The sequence below is a fragment of the Camellia sinensis genome, chromosome 6, assembly GCF_055761805.1.
Source record: "Camellia sinensis isolate YWXY chromosome 6, ASM5576180v1, whole genome shotgun sequence".
Taxonomy (NCBI): Eukaryota; Viridiplantae; Streptophyta; class Magnoliopsida; order Ericales; family Theaceae; genus Camellia; species Camellia sinensis.
The window spans coordinates 41,224,760-41,232,064 of NC_138966.1; positions in this window are offsets into that span (position 1 = coordinate 41,224,760).

The following is a 7,305-nucleotide window of genomic DNA, read 5'->3' on the forward strand; positions in this document are numbered from 1 at the left end:
GAGAAAAGAGAGAAAAGAAACAAAAAGTGGGTTTTATACATGCTGATCCCAAATAAACGGCTTAAGAGACCACTTTTGCACTAGACCGAACACAACCAACTCTCAGCATCTCAAGCTTGCAAACAAAAGTACTAGATGCCTCGAAAGACCTCTCAAGCGAACAATCCGTCGCTCAAGTAAAGAGAAAAGAAGAATAGAAAAATTTCCAAAGTGTTACATATAAAAAGTACGAAAATTAAATCATCTAATTTCAAATAATCTTGGATTCTTTTTCACTGTTGATTTCTTAAGTTTTCAAGCTGATTGCATTCCCATTTATGTTTTTTTAATTATCAAATCTATTTCAATAGCTATTTCCATGCTTAATTACATTTATCTATGTAATTAGTGACAATAGAGTCATTTTGTATCACACATAACATGATAGGCTATAAGAATTTTCATAGTACTAAATAAGACATTAGTTCACGTCTTGGGTCAAACGGGGTGAAAGATAGAGATTCAATCGGTGGCTATTCTTTGGGCTATATGGTGTGAACGTAACAGTTTTGTGTTCCAACATCTCCAATCACCATTAAGGAAACTATAGAATCAACTAATGTATCTGATAATTTAGTCATTGGATGAGGATCTGCTTGCACATATACACATATAGCTAATGTTAATGACTCTGTTCAAACTCAAACTAACACATGTTTTGCAGAATACACTACATCAAATAGGAGGTTTAGCAAGCTGGTACTTGGGTGTGTTTGGATGACAAGTACCAAATTGTCACCATCAAAATTGATTGTCAAGTTTTGGTTGGTATGCTTCAGGATCAAGAAGTAGTATGTAATGGCTACTGTCAATGATATTAGATTTTTTAGTCAATATTTTTCTTTCCTTTGTATAAATAAGGTAGAAAATAACGTAACCCAATCAGCTCATAGCCTGGGCACTAATATAAATTGTTTTAATATTTTTAATGTTATGATTTTTTAGTTGTCAAAAAAAAAATAATAATAAATAAGTTGTCCAAATAAAATTTTCTAATAAGTGTCACATAAACTTATTCTAAATCAACACATATATAATAAAATAAATTCTAAAATTTTAATTTTATCAATTTAAACTCTAATGTTTTGATTTATTTTCAATTTAGACCATTTGTCTTTTTTTTTTTTTTATGTGAAACTGATAGAAAAATAATATTTTTAGCCATTAAACTCAATTTGGTGTACATAAAATGTTTAAAATACCATTTATTAAAATACCATTTTTTTTTGTTGATTTTGGTTAACAAAAATAAGCATGTGATTTAGATTAAAAACAAATCAAAAACTTAAGATTTAAATTAACAAAATTCAAAATTCAATTTATTTTCTATATTATTTTTTATCCTCCAAAACACATGGTAACAAAATTATATAATTTTTTTAAGGGAGATGATTCTCTCCAGTTGAGTTTCCCAACTAGAGAACGTTGTTAGGCTTCCGTGGGCCCACCACGAAACCCACATCAATAATCCAAACCATTTAATATGTAAAGCTTGTCGAGTATTTCATCCCTATAAAAAATTACGTTGATCAGATATCGATAGCCACTTAATCAAATCACATTTGTATCAACAATTTATTTTAAAAATTATATGTCTAATTAAATGACTATCGATATCCGATCAACATGATTTTTCTATAGGAATTAAATACTCAACAAACTCTACATATTGAACAGTTAGGATTATCAATGCGGGCTCTATAATAGGCCCACGGAAACCCAATAGTACCCTCCAATCCAATTTGAATTAGAGAGAAGACGTCTCATTTTTTTAACTCCTTTGAAAATTTCAAAATTCTATCACTTGTGATCTAACCTCTATTTTTCATAAATTTGTATTTTTTAAATTGTTTCGTCAAGATTTGTAATTAAGATGCATAATGAATACAAAATTCTAATAAAAAAAGTTGACAAAATTTCACTGACCGAAGATAGGTCAGTGAAATTTTAATTGGTCAGTAAAATTTTGATGACCAAGTCTAAGTCAATTAAATTTCGATTGGTCAGTACAATTTCAATGACCAAGTAAATGAAATTTCGATAACCAACAATCTAAGTCAATGAAACTTTGGTTAGTTAGTGACCAATGGTCTAAGTGGGGAAAATTTCAATGACAAAAAAGTCAACGAAATTTTAATTAGTCAGTGAAATTTTGATAACCAAATTAATCTAAGTCAATGAAATTTCGATGACTAAGTCAGTAAAGTCAGCAAAATTTCATAATTTTTTTTTTTCAGAATTTCATATTACTCATGAATCTTATTTGAAAGATCTTGTCAACAAAATTCTAAAAATTTTAAATTTTAAAGTTTAAAATTTTGAAATCAGTTAAACAATGTAAAAGATGGGATAAAAGACCTAAATTACTAAAATAATAACACTAAGGGATCATAAATAGGAGGATAAATTATCTTGGCTCTTTCCTACTACCCAAACTATATGAAGAATGAATTATTAATTTCCCCACTCTTTTTTAAGGTAAATATTTATATCTATTTATTAAAAATTAAAATACTCATCACTGTGGTCATAATTGTAAAATGACTATTCAAATCATGAATTTTTTTTATTATTATTTTTGGGTAAAATTTTTTTGTACATTTAGCAAATATTTTTTAATAAATTATAGATATACCCCTTAAAATTTGCTTAAAATATGAATTATCCCTTATAGTTTTAAAAATTACATCACGCCCCTTGACATTTCAAATTTCATAACAATTGATAAATTTTATTAACAAATTATTAAGTCAATTAATAGTTTTTAATAATATCAAAATTTTATTTCAGTTAATAATTTAAATAATTTTATTATTGTATAAGAAAACAGTTAGAAAAGTGACGTGAAGCCTAATACTCTGAATCGATCAAATGCTAGGTTGTTCATCTTAAGTGACACATTGCACCTGCCTCCAAGTGTTTCAAAAAGTGAGCAAGGGACGTCACATCGATGCTTAGGTGTGGTGAAAAATGGGCAAAGGTTTTTACATTTTTCTGGAAGAGCGCAGATAAAAAAGTTAGTCCAAGATTATAGATTTAGGGTAACCACATGAAATATACAAACTTTAACTGGTAAGACTATGGAATTGGTAGATGTCATGATTATGAGGAGAGTTAGTATAGCTTGCGTATAAGAAATTAAGTGAATGAGTGAGAAGGCTTGGGAAATAGAGAATACCGATTTTAAGCTGTATTATCGTAGCAAGGATAGAGACAGGAATATGATAGGAATCATAGTTGTCAAGGGTCTTGTAGAAAATATAGTTGCGGTCATTAGGAAAGGTGATAAGATTATGTTAGTTAAACTAATTATTGGAGAGAATTAGTGCATAGGCCCCCCAAGTAGGATTAGATGATCAGACGAGAGTTTTTAGGGACCAAATGGATGAGGTATTAAGAAGATATCCGTAGGAGAGAACCTAGTTATAGGTGGTGATTTCAATGGCCATGTAGGAGTAGATAAACTAGGTTATGAGAGGGTGCATAGTAGGTACGGTTTTGGTGATAGAAATGAGGCTGGAGAGAGTATTTTAGATTTTGCGTTGGCTTCTGACCTTGTAGTGGCCAATACTATGTATAAGAAGATAAAGGAACATTTGATAACCGTCAAGAGTAGGTCAATTAGGAGACAAATAGATTACTTTCTAGTAATAAAAGGAGACCATCTAAAATGCAACGACTGTAAGGTGATTTCTGGAGAGAGCTTGACGTCTCAACAAAGGATTTTAGTACCAAATTTATGTTTTGAAGGACAATACCAAGCTTGAAAAGATAGTGGGCATCGTAGGACCAGATGATGGAACCTAAAATGGAATAAACTAGACACATTTAAGAATAAAATGGATAAAGAAGGTATTTGAACATGGAAGATGATGCTAACACTATGTGGAACTCGATAGCCAATTGTACGAGGAGAATCTCAAAGGAAGTTCTTGGAGAGTCGAAAGGAAAAGGATACAACTTTAGGGAAACTTGGTAGTCAAGGGAGGAGGTCCAAGTGATAATAAAGGCAAAAAAATAGAGTTTTAAAAAGTGGCAGAATAATAGAACTAAGGAAAACCTTAAGAGCTACAGATTGGCTAATAAGGAGGTCAAAAAAATAGTAAGAGAGACTAAGTTAAAAGCCTATGATGACCTATACACTAGACTAGATAGTAAAGAGAGAGAGAATATGATATACAAACTTGCTAAGATAAAAAAGAAGAAAACAAGAAATTTTAATCAAGTTAAGTGCATCAAGGGTGAGGACTCTAAGGTGTTGGTGAAGGATGAAGAGATTAAGGAGAGGTGGAAGAACTATTTTGAAAAGTTGTTAAATGAGGAACATAGAAGTTGGTCAAAAGGGAAGGAAGTAGGCAGTAATAAGAAAAACTAAGACTATAGGTTCTATCGTAGGATTAGGGACTTTGAAATGAAGTTTGCACTTAAAAAGATGAAATTGAATAAGGCTTAATGACCCGATGATATACCTATGGAAGAGTGTAAATGTTTGAGTAAGAAATGCGTTGTTTTGTTGGCTAGGTTATTTAGCAAGATTTTGTTGAACAGGAAAATGCTAGAGAAGTGGAGGAAGAGTATTTTAGTACTAGCATATAAGAATAAAGGAGATGTCCAAGAATCAAATTAATGTGTCACACAATGAAATGTGGGAGAGAGTGATGGAACATCGATTGTGAGATAGAACAAAAGTGTCAGAAAATCAATTTAGGCTTATGACCGGTAGGTCAACAATGGAAGCGATTTATCTTTTGAGGAGAGTAATAGAAAAGTATAGAGAAAAAAAAAAGGCATTCATATCATTTTTATCGATTTTGAGAAATCATATGATAGAGTGCCTCGGGATATAATCTAGTGGGTATTAGAGAAAAAAGAAGTAACAAAATGTTACATTGGTGTGAAGAAACATAGGTATGAAGATGTGGTGACCACTTTTAGATCACCTACTGAAGAGATGAGTGAACTTCTAATTGTTGTAGGGTTGCACCAAGGATCAACCTTAAGTCCTTATCTTTTCATTTTAGTTATGGATGAGTTGACGAGCAATATTCAGGATGATGTTTCATGGTATATACTTTTTGCAAATGATATCATGTTAGTGGATGAAACTAGATAAGGAGTTAACATTAAGTAGAAGATTTGGAGAGAAAAAAAACCCTTAAATCTAAAGGATTCAAGATAAGCAGAACTAAGACAGAGTATATGGAGTGTAATTTTAGTAACAGTCACAATGGAAGTAGAGGAGAAGTGAAGATTAAGAACCAAGAACTACCTAAGAGTGAACATTTTCGTTATTTAGGATCAATTATCTCAACGACTGGGAAGATTGGAGCAAATATGGTCCACAAAATTAAGACGAGGTGGCTTAAGTGGAGAAGTGTGTCTGGAGTACTGTGCAATGAACGAGTACCTATTAGATTAAAAGGGAAGTTCTATAGAACGGCTATTAGACCAGCAATGTTGTATGGGACGGAATGTTGAACAATTAAGAAACAAGATGTAGATAAGATAATTGTTAGCTAAGATTAGGATGCTAAGGTGAATGTGTGCTAAGACTAGAAAAGACAGAATTATGAATAAATATATTCGAGAATAGGTAGGAGTAGTACCGATAGAAGATAAGTTGAGAGAGAATAGATTGAGATGGTTTAATCATATATAACGGAGACCAACAAAAGCAGTAGTGAAGAGATAAAATACAGTGACGGTAAATGGAAATGTTATGGGAAGTGATAGACCTAGATTGACGTGGACTAGTATAGTAAATAAAGATATAAATCTCTTTAATTTGACTAACAAATTGGTCTTGAATAGAGTCAAGTGGAGAAGAATTCATGTAGTTGACCCCATTTGATGGGACTTAAGGCTTGATTTGATTTGGTTTGGTTATAGGAGAACAGTTAAAAATTTTATTTTTTTCAGTTAAATAAAAAATTCCGACAAAAAGATATTTATAATTTTTCAAATCACAAAAGACAATTTATATTTTAAACAAATGTATTTATCTTTTTTGTAAAGTGGCATCACTTTTTCTATCATATTCAAGTTCATTTGGTAACATTAAATTTTAACCACAGTATTATAAAATCCACTAAAATAGTCCCCCAAAAAAAGGGTAAACTACCAATAGGTCCTAATAGTTTGACTTAATTCTCATCAAGTCCTATTGAAAATAAGTCTTAGTAAAATAGTCACTAAAAATAATTTTTTTGTGACAATTTTTTCTGTCACTAAAAATTGATAATTAGTGACTTTTTTTGTCATGATTTTTATAAATTGTCGTTAAAACATACAATTAGTGACTTTTTTATGACAAATATTTCCATAGGACCTATTAGACAATAAGTCTACTTATTATGACCTACATGTAAGTACCCCAAAAACAAAATCATATAAAAAAAATAAAAGGGATTTCTTTTTTAGGGTCCATTGTATTACAATTTTATAGGATAAAAGACATCTACTATTTTCGTAATATCTAAAGCCCATCAACATCGATCTAGAAAAAATTCAATCCAAAGAAATTCCTAGAGAATTTCTTCTGGAAAGGTCAGAGAATTTCTCTAAATTCCAATCTAGAGATTTTCTCTAAATTTCCAAAGAATTTCTCTACTTTTCGCAAGAATTTCTTTAGGTTCAATAACAAGGGACTGTAATAATGATTCAAAATCAAAACTTTAGGGAGCTTCTAAAAAAAAGTAGAATATTTGAAACTTTACTTTCAAGACAGGTATGAAGATGAATTTGGAGAAAGTAGCCAAGTTAGAGAAGTCCAAAAAATGTTAGCAAAGCTAGGGCAAAAGACTAATGGCTCAACATTCCCATCCTCCAAACTGAAAATCCCAGTTTCCCATTGATCATATGCCTTAAGTTCATCATATTGATCATGAAAGTTTTCATCATACAAACTGCAACATTCATCCAAAAAGAAAACACAATTCTTCCTTTTGCATCAATCGAAATCTGCAACAGAAGCAGAGTAGGAGCAATCTGTACCCACCAACAATACTCTCTCATCGAAATCTGTCACTTCAGCCCATCTATGCTCTTATTCATTCAACTTATAAACCTTAAAACGAACAGAGAAATTCAGCGAAATTCTAGGAAGGCTAGAGAAATTCTCTAGATTTCTAGAAAAATTCTTTGGATTTTCCCTGAATTTCTAAATCACAAAATATAAGATATTAGGGAAACAAAAAAAAGTAAAAGGTCTAAAGCATATCAAACAGTAATTGAAAAATCCAACTTTCTCTTTTAAATCGGTCAAAT